Source organism: Mycetomoellerius zeteki, unplaced genomic scaffold, assembly GCF_001594055.1.
Source record: "Mycetomoellerius zeteki isolate Tzet28-1 unplaced genomic scaffold, Tzet1.0 scaffold336, whole genome shotgun sequence".
Taxonomy (NCBI): domain Eukaryota; kingdom Metazoa; phylum Arthropoda; class Insecta; order Hymenoptera; family Formicidae; genus Mycetomoellerius; species Mycetomoellerius zeteki.
Genome location: NW_017257323.1, coordinates 462,795 through 479,514, shown reverse-complemented (window position 1 = coordinate 479,514; position 16,720 = coordinate 462,795). Strand labels below are relative to the sequence as shown.

Sequence of the window (16,720 nt, the reverse complement as noted above, 5' to 3'; positions counted from 1 at the left end):
TCTTTTGTCATTAAACATCTCTATTTATATTATTATTTTCCGTCAGCATATTAATTTTCCAATTATGGTCGGACATTGGGATAATTACATTTCAGTCCGACTGCCTTATCGAGCCACTGGTATATTGACGCATTCTATTATTTATTTAAATATTTTAATAAATAATTGTTATAAGTGGGTTCAAATAATTTTTTCTTGCTTAAGGGAGTCTTGAGTTTTCAAATGAATACAAATATTTGTATTAAAAACCTTTTTGATATTATAACTTGTGTTATTTATGAGAATCTAACGCTTAAACGTCCGGCTACTGGGACATTTACCTTAATGTGAGATAGCTTTTTTCATATTTATAGCATCGAAGATTAAAGTCGGTGAGTTTCTCTTTGTACATCAGTATATATGTATAAGCATAAATGTACATATTTACTCTCTAAATCTGAATCAGTGGATAATCACTGATATCAATGTCAAGTATGCCACTGGTAATCAGTGAATGAAATGTGAGATCCCTAACTTAGCTGATCTTTATTATGTGATCTAACCACTTTGTTTTAGTGCATAAATTCAATAAATATGGAATTGGAAGATTGAAATTAACATGCAAATATCAGTATTTTAGTTACATATAATGCTCGAACATTCTTCCTTTTTTAATTGAATTTCACTGATTATCAATGCCAAGTATGCCATTGGGTTTTGACGAGTAATGTCATCTTCATGTTGAGGCTCAAAACTTTTCAAACGACACTTATATATAAATATTTTTTTCATGAATATCAAATATTTCCTCTTCTTCTACGACAGTTTGAAAAGAACACGTAGAGTGAAGAAGAACAAATTTGTAAGCAATGATAAATGACAAATAATCGATTATTGGTATTGAATATCTACAAAAAAGTGATTTTTTACAAGCAGTATCGATAGGATTACATCTATCGCATAGTATACGTATAATGCTGTCAGCATGCTTCCCAAAGAAAATTTCTATCCGCTCAATATAAAAGTTTCTCTTGAATTTATAATTTTTTCTCACAGATCCCGGTTTCAATCCTACTAATAATGTCGGGAAAACGCGTCATGTAAAATCCTTTTTTTATACAAAGCAGTTTTGAAAAATTGTACAACAACCATTTTTACGATAAATTGTCAATCATGACATTATTAAACATTTTTACAATAAATAGTTATAATAAATAAATAAATAAAAAATCTTTCAAGCATATTTTATTATCATCCAATTATTTGAATACTTTTTATGCTGTAAAATATTTTTACTCTTATAGATAAGGCAAAATAATTATTAAAATAGTATATTCATAAATATTGCTTATTCTCGTTCAATTGTTCGAACATTTTATATTTTGGAGTAAATTCAACTAAAACGAAACAAGTTAAATTACAAAAGTAATATCTAAGAACGATATTTATAAATTTATAATCAAGAGATTGTCTTCAAAGTACTTGAAATCATCGTTTTATAACATCAGTATTATTAATTGAATTACCTTGGAAATGTGAAATTTTTACATAACTTTCATGAAGAAAAAGAATTTTCTCGTATAATTTTTTACAATTTAAAAATTTAACATTTTGGATATTTTAACAAATAGACGTCTAAAAATCTGTTAAAATAAAATATTGAAATTGAGCGAACATCTCACCTTTTATTCTCGACATTCAAACTTAATTTGCAAGAAACTTTTAATTTTCAATATTTATAATAAAAAAATTTTTATTACCTCGACAAAAAAATTTATCAACTTTGACTGATTTCAAATTCAAACTCAATGCGTTCACTTTCTAGGACACTCCATATTATTCATCAAGAAGAATAACGATTGTACGATCTAAATACATATCATTAGATGACTGCATCGATGACTGTCACACGAACAAATGGACAATTATGCATATTGCAAAATATTCTGAATTGTAAAAATGTTTCGCGACAATGCGCAGTTGTGTGTGAACAATGAAACATTCCACATCGGACTCCACCCATATGTGATACTATATAAGATATATTACATACGCACAAACTATAAAGACTGCGCTTTGTCGATTACATATTAATAATGATGATCTCGACGAGATTTAGATTTCTTCAGGATAACACTTTATTGCGCTCTTCGCATATGATTTCGTCATTGCTGAGTATAGGTTTAATTGCAAACATGTTTATTCTTTGATATTGAACCTTCTCAATTATTTACAAAATATTTTATTTTGAATTCAACTTGTGTGTGTAATTGTTCATTTCATAAATTAATTAATAAGAGAATGAACAAAAGACAATTGTCCCTTTTTTTTCAAGTTTTTATTACAATTTTTGGATTAAATTTTTTATCACAATTTTTTTCTATTTAAATTCCGAAATTCATTTACAATGTCTCATCTTCTTCTGCCTCTTTTTTTTCGTTAAAAAATTTTAATGGCATCGCGAAATTTCATTTTAAAATTATCTCATGAAAGTTTCGGACACTCGAACAGCTACAGCCACAAAAAGTCATCGTCCTACGCTTGTCGGTTATCACAACGCGACATGCCAAAGCGCACGTGCACAAAGTCGGTGATAATGAGGTGTGAAAACGATCCAGCCTTCCCTCGCGGTACAGCTGGATGGCGTATATCAAGTATCCCTTTAATGGCGATCCCAGTGAGAGGCAGAAGAATCGACACCGTCCAATATCCATGATTTACGATTCCCGCGAGCTCTCGTCGGTCACGAATTTGCGGCGAATAAAAGAAGTGAGGATGGAAAAAAGTCAGGAGGACAAGATAAAAAGGCGAAGCTCGCGCAAAAAAGAGGTAGTGGACCGGTGGTCTCTCGAGATAACGGGTTGCTCAAACATTTACATCGCCACTGACGATGAATCACGGCGTGCCGCGAAACGTGTCGTCCCGCGCCTTACATCCCGAGGGAATTATAATATACCCAGGGCGAGAAAATAGCCGGATAGGGACACTGTTTTGTCATGTCTAATAGTAGCATAAAGAGGCGTTCTTACTCGTTCTTACTGCGTTCCGCGAATGTTCCCGTCGTGCTATTAAAATCGGCTTTACTGTAATTAGAATCGTAACGATCGCGAACAACGGATACCGCCGGCTCCCTCTGCATCTTGTCGTTGGCACGATGGTTCTTTGATCGATCCCTCGAGAAGGGAAACGGAAGTAAATGGACGGGAAAGCAGAGAAATAGGAAAAATAAAAGAGCTGAAAATTGAGTAACTCGATTATGCGAATTTCGTTCTCGGCATGAAAATTGTTTCGTGTTTTTAAGCGCGACGCCTAATTGCAATAATATGTATAATTTCGCCTTTTCATCTCATTTTATGTATCATTCATTTGCTACAACAATGACATGAAGCAACTAAAAAATTGTGATTTTTTTAACAACTCAAAAATTAACGGAAAAAAGAAAAGACACTTAAAAATATTTTTATTTCTCTTCAATCATTTATTTGTTACGTCACATAATTGCATTTCAAAATTAAAATCCCAAAATTTTTATGATTCAAGACATACAAACTCATTTTCTAGGAAATTTCATTTTTTATCTTGTACCGTTATAGTCAAATGAATGATACAGAGAACTTTATTCCTTTCTTATATGTATATAAAACATTTTTTTTTGTTCCAAGTTTTTCTATATATGCTATTTTATCATTAACTGCATTAAACACATCTGAAGAATTATCTTACTCGCCGATCGATTAACCAGTCACATTCCTCGCTTAATGTTTTGTTACATAATTACGATCGTAAATTATTGCTATGAAGGATACACAAAGTTCTTTTGTAATTTCTATGTATATTTGTATTGAATCATTATAATCAATGGTTGCGTTCACCAGAGAAAATTAATCAGTTAGCGCTTAGTGATTCTTTAATGTGATTGGTTCTTACCTTTAGTTCTTTGCTAAATCTAAGTGTAGGAACCAATCGTATTAAAGAATCACTAAGCGCTAATTGATTAGTTTTCTCTGTTGAACGCAGCCAATAAGAACGTTTCATACGCTATTTTACCGCTTATCACAGCAATGTTCTGGGTAATTTTTGTCTTTCCTCAAAGACTTATTCTTACAAATCAATTAAAGATATCATTATACAAAAAAAAGATCGATTTAGATCTAAATATTCCACTTTACACTCATATATGTATATTATCGTCATTACGCAATTACAAGTGTAGTCGAGAGAGGAAGAGAGAAGAAAAATAAGTTTTTTTCCATATTTACTATTGTTTTACTGTACTTTACGAGAATACATGCGTCTCTAGCAACCATTATGGTAATTTATCGCATACAGGGACACTCACGTTCAACAAAAACATAGAAAAAATAATTTCTTTGCTAAATCAGACATGATAATTACGATGTTAAAGCATAGTTTTATTGAAACAACTGATTTAATTAAAAATTATTTCGACGTAATGGATTGAGTGGAACACACACCGACGAAACTTATAAAAATGTTAGTGCGTAAACAAAATCACTTTGAGAGCCACTGAAAGTAGATATTGTACTATAAAATAGAAGTAAATGGGAGTATTTTATTCGTCCGATGAAATCTATAAGGATACACACTATAACTGAATTTATCGTCTAATTATATTGCAAGATCACTAGACTTATTATGCAGAGAGTCGCCCGAGACTCGCCTTGTAAAGATATATCGCGGCAATTTTGGTTAACACTGGCGATTCATAACACGCGTGCCATAAATTCTGAAAGCATAATTATGATCTGTGCGTGTGTGTGTTTGTGTATCTATAGAGAAAACATAAATGCTTTGAAAATTTGCCCAACTTGATTAAATATATTTGTGCGTCATAAACACAAATATTAATTAAATATATCAAATAATATATTTAAAAATCTATTCGATATATAAAAATCTATTATACATATTTAATCTTATATAATCATATTATATAATATAATCATAGATATAATCATAGACATAATAATACATAGATATAATCATAGATATAATCATATCTTATATAATCTTATATACGTATAATCTTATTCACATATTATACATTTATTATGATTAATAAAATTGAAAGAGGAGAATAATTTTAATAAGTTCTATTATATCCAAAGGTAAAATATAATAAGTCTTGATAATACTTGAAACGCTAAAAACGATATTCATTGTCATTAGTCATATAACGATGTATCAGTTGTAAAGAATTCACATAGGTTTATCTTATCTTAATTCAACGAAGAAATCTGAGAAGAAGGAAGAATAAAAGATTAAAATTAGCTGAGTCTCGATGACCATAATTTGCGTTTCATTTAACTTCAAGGAAGTATGACTAGCGGAAGTCAAAATCGCTTTTCTGTCACTCAATTTATTTCATAATTTTCTTAAAAAAAAAAAAGATTAAATCATATAATAAAAATTAACAAAGTTAAAAAATAGATACCAAAACATTTAGCATAAGTGTAATCAGAATACAATTTAACATCATCTTTTTGAAAACTATATATATATTAAATCTTCGTCATTAAATAATATCATTTTTGTAAGATAAAATTAACAGTCAATAAAATTAGCATTTAATTTAAATTAAAATACTATTATATTTAAAAATACTTTAATAATATTGAATTTATGCATATTTCGGCGAAACGTATTTCTCTTTTGTTTGATCGTAGAAAAACGATCTGATGATTTCATGTATCCAGAAAAGAGTGACATCATGAAAAAAACCCTTACAAAAATAAATTTCATCAATCTGCTTATTTCCGTGATACAATAACTAAATAAACTATCACAATAGTTTCCATGGAAATTCATTCAAACACGATTACGTAGAAAAAAAACTCAAGTCATATAAATACATATTTAATATTTAATATTATCTATTTTATATTATCTAAAGCCTATTTTACAATTGCGTAAGCATAGTTATAAGTGATTATACAATAGTTGTAAGATTGACCGTAAAACTTACAATCGAAAATATGAAAAGAATATTTGATTGTGATTGATCAATTCTTACAACTCACATAACTACGCTTACGCAATTGTAGAATGGGCTTAAAAAATCTTACCGCATCCTTTGAAAGTAAATTAATTAATAAAAATATGTTAAAATAGATACTTTCGAATTAAATAATTTTATAATTTCAATGCTGATTAATTATTTATTTAGTTATAATAAATATTTATAGATGAGTTATTGCATAATTATCAAGATTTAATTGTAGTAAATAATGACAGCGAAATTATTAATTATAGTTGATATTGTATATGTATATAATTAATACAAAATATTTCATTATTACATTATTTTATTTTTATTCTTATATTTATCATTAAATTAATGTGACGTACAATTTATGTTATTACTTCATTACTATACGTAGAGTTCGTAATGTTAAAATGTGAAATGAATAAATTTCTTTGTATTAATTTCTCTATATACAGCGATACTTTTCATTCTCATTCATCAAGAATGCGTAATTAAGAAGCACGGTTTAATTAAGTGAGGTCCATTATTAGGTTTATCCCGTTTAAAGTTCCCGTTTTCTGGAGTTAAGTTCATCATGCCTTTGAAGCCAGAAATCTTCATGGTATATATCCACTTTAGTCGGCACGTAGACGGATGCGAGTTCGTGGTCGAAAAAAAACACGAGGTTTAATTAAATTCCGTGGATTGCTTTCGTGCCGTAGCGTTTCGGGTCGGTGCATTTTGTGACTGCAACGAGAATCCTCACAGCAAGTACAAGCCCTTGCTTCAGAACTATTACGTCGTTAATAGCAAAGGCAAATCAATTCCTATACGCACTGTCAAATTTGCTGAAAATGCGAAGGCTTTACCCTTTGAAATAAAATAAATACACAATTCTCTAAATGTCGAAAAATATACCTATAGTTTTGCAGAAACAACTTCTATTTTAAATTAAACAAAATTCCTACATAATATAATATTTAATGTTGCGACACATTTTTTTTAAATTTTGTCATTCATATAACTTTAACCTATAATGTAAAAAAAAAAAAAATAATAATCGACATAGTCCAACATGATGTATTATCATGATCGATTGTTGAATAAACATAATCTTTTGTTAAGATTTCGTCAAGATTTTACGTTTTATACTTACAATCATTATACAATACATACCTATATGCGATGCGCAGCGCACATCAATCGAGTTCATTTCTATCGTTCCGAACTCTTTTGCCACCTATATTTGCGCAACGTACCCTTGAACCTAATCTTCACGATTGCAAACCGAGGTCGGGATTACACGATGTAAATTTATGAATAATGAATAATCAATGGGCCCCTCGAGTATAACTGATTCATTTGAAACGCTATTTTATCAAGAGCAAAACCCTATACGGAGTGTCCCGTAAGACATCATCTATAAGACTATTTAAATTTAAGAAATTTAATATGAATTTTTCCTCAATTGGAATATCAAAACAAATAATTTTGAAGTAAGAAAAAAGATTAGTAATTATTTGCATATTGTTATTTTTTTAAACTTAATAAAATAATAAATTTCATTTAAAAGTACATGTAAAAGAATTTTTATTTAAGACTCAAAAATAGAAATAGAAATGTTTAGTTTAATATTTTTTGTATAATATAATATTAATATAATTCACACAATAATTTTAGTATTTGATATAAGATTTATAAAGAAAATTACACTTGCAAATTAATCAAGAATTTATAAATAAAATAATATCGTCAATATAGCGGAGTACGACACATATCGCGAAATACAAATTTAGTTTTAATCCTCTATAATGCCATAGCTAATCTTTTATTGATCTACTCTTTCATTCTTGATACCCGCAACGTGCACTATCGATGGCAAATACCATGAATTGATAATAATTCTGATATTAAATACAAATCAAAATGAATGAGTCTAAACTTTTGGGGAATTTAATAAATATGCATAGTACTGTAGGTATTTTAAACTTTTAATGAATTTCTATGATGCGTCATCGATCTCCCATTTTACAAGCAGTCGTTAATATTTTACACGATAGAAACATGAAATTCAAGTTATTAATTTCATACATATTATCTGTTGACTCGGTTTAGCAGATTAAGAACATGCCATGTAGGAAAACTGAAAGATAAATTGACTGTCTGAATTTGAAAACGGGATTGATTTACGATTGGTGCTTGTCGCATTAATACGCAAGAAGAGGATCGGCGAAAATCTGGGGCGGTTGTAATTCGCGTTCTCGATTGAAAATAAAAAGGTGAACGTGTACATGTCCGCCGCAGCTCTCTCGCGTATCAACAGGCCAAATGCAGCGACGACCGCAACAATACCGAACTCGTTATTTTCCTTCACTGGTGAAGGATTAATTCGACCGCGGATGATCCGCATCCGCGATTCGTGGAATTAATTTGGAGTTCGATGAGATAACGAGATTATTTAGAGTGGGCGGAAGAAGACTATCGCGTCAACCGTTTTTTCCCATGAGCGATAAATTCACAGGTAAGAGAAATCGTGATTCATCAATTCATGTGTGGTACAGACTATGAACTTCGATCGCATCAATTCTTAATAAACAGAATTACAAATTAAAATTAATTATCAGCATGAATTCTCTAGTCTAAGAATTTATACTTACTTGAAATCGTTGCCTGAATAAACGTAATTGTCTTCGTAGTTTTTAAGGTATTGATTCCGTAATTTTAAGGTATGAACGTGAATTTGTTTTCCAAATTTGGTTATCACGTCACAATTTTGAGAAAATTTGACATCAAAGAGTATAATTAAAAGAGAATTTGTGTACCCCCTCTCCCCTTTTACTGTCAGAAATAAAGCGCAAACTAAAATGTAAGATTTTAACTTATGGAAGCTTATAAAGTCGATCTAGATTAATCAAACAAAGTATTTATAATATGCAAGATATTTAACAATTATTATATTACAAAAATAATTCTTATAAATATGCAATATGTAATCTCGCGAATTTTTTTATATTACAAAAAAATTAACATTCTTACTTGTGTTGACATCATGCTGTTCGCTAATATCACTAAATAACCTGTTAATTATTCCGTTAACAATCGGTTTAATTAATTTATTTATCGTGTGATTCTCACGTATACTCATTTTCATCAACGAACTTGGTGCGATCGTTAATGCACGTACACAAAGCATGTACCAACAGATGCATTCCCACGTACAAATTTAACGTGTAGACGTGCTCGCGTTACGTTAATGTTCCGTCTCTGCATCTGGAACGACGTTAGCGCGCGCGCGCGAATTCAGTCAGCGGTATCTAGACACATTATCGCGTCATTGTTCATGCTGAAACGCATCAGGCCGCATACACGCACCCACTGAGACATTATCTTTTCGTGCTCCAAAACTGTTTCGCCGTTGAGGAACGTAGAATCGTAACGAACCCCTTTTTTTTTAGCGATAACGAATACGACGAGTTTCCTCGTCGCAAAAGAGTATATTAGAAAAGCGAAGTAAAAAAAAAGTCGCGCGATGATGTAATTACCGACTGAAGTAGAAACAGGAGTAGAAGCTGCAACAACGCGCACAACAGCCGCAAAGGGAATAAAAGATTTGCATTTAAAATTTAAATGCGACATATAACGTCCACATCGAAATAAGACTGACAAAAGTAAAAAAAAATGCTACGTAGATATTGTGTGACATATTCGTTACGTTTCTGTTAAGTGTGCGAAACTTAACCATGCAAATGAGATTCTGCATTCTCTTCATAATCGATGTATAGCGTTTGCTTTAACTGGAAATTATATAAATTCGCAAAAGATATTATTAAGCATGAAGATCTGCCTTGACCGAGAATATGATGTTTAACATTTCATCGGTCAAATTTCTCTTAATATTGTTTTATTTAACCGTTAAAATTGATTTAATTCTCTTTCTTGTGTTTTTGATCTTTTTCTTGCTTTTCAATATTTTATCCGCAACAAACAGTTTCCTATATCAATTTTGTGGGTTGAGTCGGATTTTTGGGAAAGCGTGTCCCGTGATTTCGGTTTTATTTGTAACTTAGTCTTCTTAATAAAATGGCATGGTTTCAATATCTGGATTTCACTCAATTATTATTTCGTTTAGTTATTAATAAGTTACTCTTATAAGATACCAGCATTTTATGGAAATCGACGATTGTGGTTCCAAGAATCCTTGCCCGGTCGTAAATCTAGCTTTAACAGAAATTACTGCAACAATAAATTTAATACTTAAATTCTTTTCAACATAAGAGACATAATATTCATAGCGGCTATAATTTCACGATGTTAGTTAAAATATGTTTAACATAAATAGCTATATTTGCATACGGTATAATTGTGCAAAAGTTTACGACAGACATTTGGTCTGCAGATTGTTGTTAGTTATCATGAGGTTTTCCCATGCACAATTACGCATAGGAGAAATCTATCAGAAGCAGTAACGAATCTCTTCTGTTCAAAACAGAGATATGTTTTATTTTTAATCGTCAACAAATGAACATTTAGCATATCTAATTCTGAGAGTCAGCAATAAACAATTTTTATCTAACTTATCGAAATGACTTCAAGTTAATTATGATGAACTCGCTGCACATTTTGAGTAAAATATGTGATTGTCTGGTCCTAGGTAATATTTGCTCGAGAAGAACCTGTTTAAAGTAAATGTTGAATAGCAGGTGGATGAAGGGTGGACAGTATTTGTGCAGAGCAAATTAACTGATTATGACTGTAGTCTAACGAAATTAAATTCATTAACTATACACAGTAGAGTGCGACAAAGCAGCGAAATTAATAACCATTTGTGTTAAATTTAACGGTAAAAAATTAAAACGCTGGAAGCATCATAAAGTTAATTAAAATTAAATCACGAATTTGCAATTACATATACAGTATGCGCCAAAAAGATACGACTCTCTTTTAATTACTATTATGTTTGCTGAGTGTGACACAATAACGCAGTGATTGCAATTAAAGGAAATCATATCGAATAAATATTTGGTAGAAGGACAAAATTTTTGTGTTATAATCAAATTTGCCCCCGTCCACTCACTTTATTTAGCTAAACCGACAACTGAAGTGTTAGTTATGAGAGTCGTTTTTTTTTTTGGCGCATACTGTACATGCAGTATTATTATCAAATTACATTACAAATTATACCAAAAAGCCTGTTAAAATAAACAAACTTTTTTTCGACGAAAAGTTTTATCGCAAAATTAGGTCACTAAGCGCTCTATACGTTAACGAGATCGTAAGAAGAAGTTAAAATAAACTATCCTGTTCGAAACTTTTGTCATCATTTTTCTCACGATTAAGATAAGAAGCTCTCAAGTTCATGAGAAAAAGTTTTTGTTAGCCTTTGGCGTGTAAAGATAATCCAAACAATGCATATTGACTTTGTTTTAAGAGGATTCTTTTTAGGCATTTTTTGCTTAGCATATATGAGCATATAAACACGGAGAAACGCTCTTATTGTCCATATTCTATGTGAAATTAATTATGACAATACATAATTACTTCATTTTAAGCTTTAAAATTAATAATTAATGTTGCGATTGACTGTAAAAGTATTGGCACATGTATAATAAAAGATATCGGTTTAAGAAAAGAAAGATGATAAAATATTATTACAACAGAATTTTCTGTCGTAAAAAATATTTTATAATATAAAATTTAAATATTATGTTTAAATATTAATAAATTCACATTACTCATTTAAAAACACTATAAAAAATATTGTACAATAAAAACAATATTAAAAATAAAAAAAATATTTAAATATAATATCTTCTATCTTTTTCTCCTTTAGTAATATTCTGTATTACGTATGACACATCGGCATCTTTATTGCCGATTCCCGCGACGTTGATTAACTCTAATCTCAATGTACGTATATCTTTCTATTCGTGTCATGATGCGATCATCTAGAGAGAATGAATTCAGTTAACTTCAATTAAGGTTAACCAGTGTCAGAAGCATCGATTCCTAAAATAAAGGTCTATAATTTTAGTAATACGTCAATCATTGAATAGATTACATAAACTTGCCCGTTAAACCTAAATTAAACGACATTCCTGATTTGCTTTTCAATAATCATTTTTCAAGTAATACAATATAGATATATTACTACATGGTCTTATTTAAATATGTGAAATAAGTTAGTACTTAATACTTATTATTCAATATATATGTATATTAATAAAAATAAGTCCTCCTTCTGCAATCTAATATATCATTTCCGGCACAAATAAAATTTCACTTTTAAATTTTATTAATTGTTTATTAATTTGTGATATTGCTACTCCAACTTCGGGTTAAAATTGTGTTTCAAGATCGATAAATAATTTGCACGAAATCGACAAACAAAGATGTTTGATCGATTTGTAAGATCGACAATTTGGCATACAATTTGCTTGAACTGGAAATTGTACGAATAAACAAAAAATATTTATTAAACACGAAAAACCGTTTTGACTGAACATAACGTTTTTCATTCATGATAGTTAAATCAAATTAATAGTTCATATATCAAATACATATATGTTTACATTTAATAAATATTTACTTAGAATTATTTAAATAAATTTTTATTAAAATTTATTTATTTTTTCATTGTAATCATTTTGATAGATATATAATACGTAATTGTTTTAATGGTTAATAAAATTATTATTTTCAGAACATAGAGAGGAATTTACATAAATGTTGGATTGATTCCGGCTTCGGCTTTAGACTTTAGGCTTTAGACTTTATACAAGCGCGAGCGACGTGACGGTGGGTGGTAACGGCTCGCAATTGCGTGGAGGGAGAACCGGCCACTTGGTAGGGGAATAATAACGACGGCCGGACTGACATACACGAGGCGTGCAAAGAACCGTCGGAGATGTGAGGCTTTATAAATCGCGAGGATGCACATCGAAGCAGTGACACCTCGGCTGACGACGGTGAAAAACGCGCGGCCGCGATCGACTAGGAGCGGCGAACACATTTTTCACACTTGAGCATCGTGAGTATCGTATCCGTGGATTAAAGACGCGGCGCAAAAGTTTCCAACAAATGACATCGGAAAGTTTTCTACTGATGATCAACGATCGTTCGTCTTATATATTTTTCGCGAAAAGATGGTAAAAGATTCCTCCCTTCTTCGAGGGAGGGATTGAAATCTTGATTCAAAGGGTAGTTCGATCGCGATTAATTTATTACGCTTTCTAAGTTTTTTCTTTGTTTTATCGGCCTCGTTTCGACGAAAGTATTTGAAATAACGAACCTTTCAAGGTTTCTGAAACATCAAGAACAATATTGACATTTTGGCACAAACATTTCGTTCGCCATATTGCCACACTTTAACCGTGTAAGGTCGATCGTTCACGTCGGAACCATTCAATCGGTTACCTTCTCCGGAAATAGATCGACCGGAACTCGCCGCCTCGAGGAAGATTGCGAGATTCTTCGACACGACTAGTCGATGCGCTTCCAGCTGCAGTAGCATCGATCGTTGCAAATTGGATTGCCGTTAAGACTCGAGCGACGGAGACCACCTTGGAGTTGAGCAGACTTGTTCATTGTCGACGGTATCAGGGCGAAATTTCTAGAGAGAATTTCGGAGTTCAGAGCATTTGCGACTTAATTTGCCACTGGAGAAGCGCACGTCTAACACCTGGGATGTGCCATAAACGAGCGTGACTGAGAAGAAGAAGGGAACTGCACGTGTTCACGGATGAGACTTGTTAGTAGAACTTGTAACGAGAGTCAGTGATCTTAACAAGAAGGTAAGTACGAATTCTTTGATGCAAGAATAATAACATATGGATTGATAAAAAAGTGACACAAGTAAAAAATTAATATTTTTTTGATAATGGAAGGAAATCGAACCTAAAGACTAATATATTTTTATGAAAAACAATACATTTGTAATTTATTTGTATGAAAAAGTATTACAACACTAATAAAAAAATTTATGCTATATTGGGATCGCAGTGTTCGTATTTTGAAAATTCATGACACACATAACTTTAAAGAATACAATGTTAATCTTTTACTTTAGACCGCATGTGAGAAAACAATCAATATTAGCAATTAAAAGGCTGCAATTTAATACGGCCGAAGCTAGATTTTTAATCCTTTAAATAATTCAAATCTTGATCCACTAAATATACTATATATGTACTTGCATATATTTGTAGTCTTTTCGAACTGCGCGTCGAATTTATCCGAACTATGTATAAACGCAATTAAATTACATTAGTAATATCGCGAATTAAATTAATTTCTAATAATTTCGATGCTCAAGAATACATTATAATTAAATTAATTTAAAGAATACGTTATAATTAAATTAATTTAAAGAATACATTATAATTAAAAGTATAACTTGAAAGAAAGTGAAGTTATAGAAATTGCATGTTCACTATCCCAATTAAAACGTTGTTCCAAAAGAAATTCAGAATTTTTAAAACTCCACTGAAAAATTGTTAATTTTGAAAGATGTCACTTTTTTATTAACGCAGCGCGATGAAATATGAATTAAAGTAAAGTAAGCTTTAACGGTTTGATTACAGAAGAATATAAAATGGCATTTTAAAACAATTATACATAAACTGTATGTCTAAATCTTCTTCTTAGTAACAAATGATATAAAAATACATGTATTTGCTGTTTTATCTCTTTTATTCGCTTCGATTGAAAATAGAATTAATTCTCTTAATTGATTACTTCTTTTTATTATACATTTCTTTGCGATTGTAAGTCCGACATATGATGATGGTATAATATATGCAGTTGTCAGGGATGATTTTATTTTGGAAAGATCTAGTAATCTCTATAATCACACAAGTCCCACATGATTGCGTATAATTAAACGTGGCCTCATTGATAGTCGCACAGGAATTTATATAGGGCACTTTAATTACGTTATCGTAAATGAAGATCAATTGAAAATCCTATTAAGGCATTATGCAAATTTAATAACTGTTAATTAACAGGTTACTATAAAATTTCGGTATGTAATCACATACGATAGTTCTGCTGATGTAATTATCGGTATTTGTTTTGGAATAACCAATTAAGGAATTTTTTTCAAATATTTATATGTTTTCCATTGCACAATATGAGAGACCTCGACATAAATTAAGAATGAATTGATACTTATTTTCTTTAGGGTTATCCGACGCATGATAAAGCATGATAAAAAGTGCACTGTGAAAGGAACTAACACATTAAAAATCGTCAGTTTTATATATTATTCTTCTTAACTATGTATCTTACTTAACTACAGAATCGCAATAATTCAATATCATAGTATTTTTCTCAAACAAAATTATAACTCATATAAATAGTCAACTTTTAAAAGAATTAAATGTCCTCATATGACGTGCAATTTTTTTATGCAAATTTGGATTTTTGAAACATTTGAGATGGATTTATTTAAACAGATTTGCATATACAATACATTATATACAATCTATTCAAACTTCATATTATAAGTAACAACTTTTTTCTTATTATTTGTCATGCTTTTTATTATTCACATAAATTTTTTTGATCCTGCATGAAAATTGACAAGATTAATTCATTGTTTTCAATTTATACTCATGTGATGAATGTTATAAATATTTGAAAAAAAATGAAAAATTAAACAGGCCGGTAAGAATGTTGAAATACATTAAAATTAATTATGTAAAGCCATTTCTAAAATAACACATAATATTCAGTAAAAATTGCAGTATTTTAATTTTACATTATAAATGTCCGAGAAGAAAACTTATGAGTTGGAAGAGTATAACAAATTCCTAGAAGAAGTTTCCAGTTGTATGCCAGGTGTATCATTACCTAATTTAATAGCCGGCAATTACTCGCTTATCTTATTCTCATATAAGCTAACTTCCGCCTCGATTGATCCCACCGATGCTATATTTGCAGCATGCAATTATCGCTAATCAGTAATTCACAGAAAAACAAAAAAGATCCACGCGAGGCTATTGCTCCTTATCGATTCGTCGATTCACAAAAAAAAAGTTTGTTTATTGAAATATTATCGATGTGACATTATCACATGCGCATGAGTGGAATTCTATATATAAATACAAATGCGTATAATTACGATAGTGGCTTTGCCTAAGGCGACAAATACAGTCACATGTTGCATGCGATTGAAAGCTGCAGCAACTTTATAAAGAAAAATCATAATTTCCGCTTTTCTAGAGAGCAATTCCTTCCATTATTCCCTTCCTCTGTCTTTTGTTATACACAAATGTTAAGTGTGTATTTAAAGCTTTAATCAAGATTTAATTATGAAATTATCTACTTAAAAATTTGAAATTTAAAATTTGATTCTGATTCCCTAAAGGTAAGAATACTTAATTGTATTAAATTTTACATTCTGAGATATATATTATTAGACTATGTATTTTTGTATTCAAGAAAAGAATAATAAGTAATTTAAAACAAACGAGATAATCTTTATATAAATCATAGATTAGTATGTTTTGCTTTTATGGGAATCTGAAGGCAGGAATTGACCGTTTATTTTTCATACGCAAAAAAATATACATGGCTACGATGAATACAGCAATGATCTCATGAATGCTTGACACGTTCGTTTCCATGCTAGTGGAGCTATTAAGTCACAATGACGTTTCTGGCAGTCATTGAGAGCATATGTCGTTGTATCAGCAACGTGGAGCCCCGCTGACAAGGTCACGCGATTTAATCGTGGACTTGTGAAACGATTCCTTC

The 16,720-nt window shown here is 30.5% G+C and overlaps 2 protein-coding genes across 5 annotated transcripts in view; one reads left to right on the top strand and one right to left on the bottom strand.

Annotated features, from left to right (window-relative positions):
• Window positions 1-16,720, bottom strand: part of LOC108725317 (uncharacterized) — a 96,637-nt gene that overhangs the window by 19,945 nt on the left and 59,972 nt on the right. The gene's annotated exons all lie outside the window — the stretch shown is intronic.
• The window catches only part of LOC108725316 (trichohyalin), a 47,878-nt gene continuing 44,040 nt past the window's right edge, over window positions 12,883-16,720 (top strand). For 2 of the 3 annotated variants that reach the window (XM_018452251.1, XM_018452249.1), the window contains exons 1-2: window positions 12,883-12,992; window positions 13,394-13,755. The gene's annotated coding sequence lies outside the window, so the exon portion shown is untranslated. Of the gene's footprint in view, window positions 12,993-13,013; window positions 13,756-16,720 lie in introns of those variants that run through there. The other variant, XM_018452250.1, reaches the window with a different exon arrangement.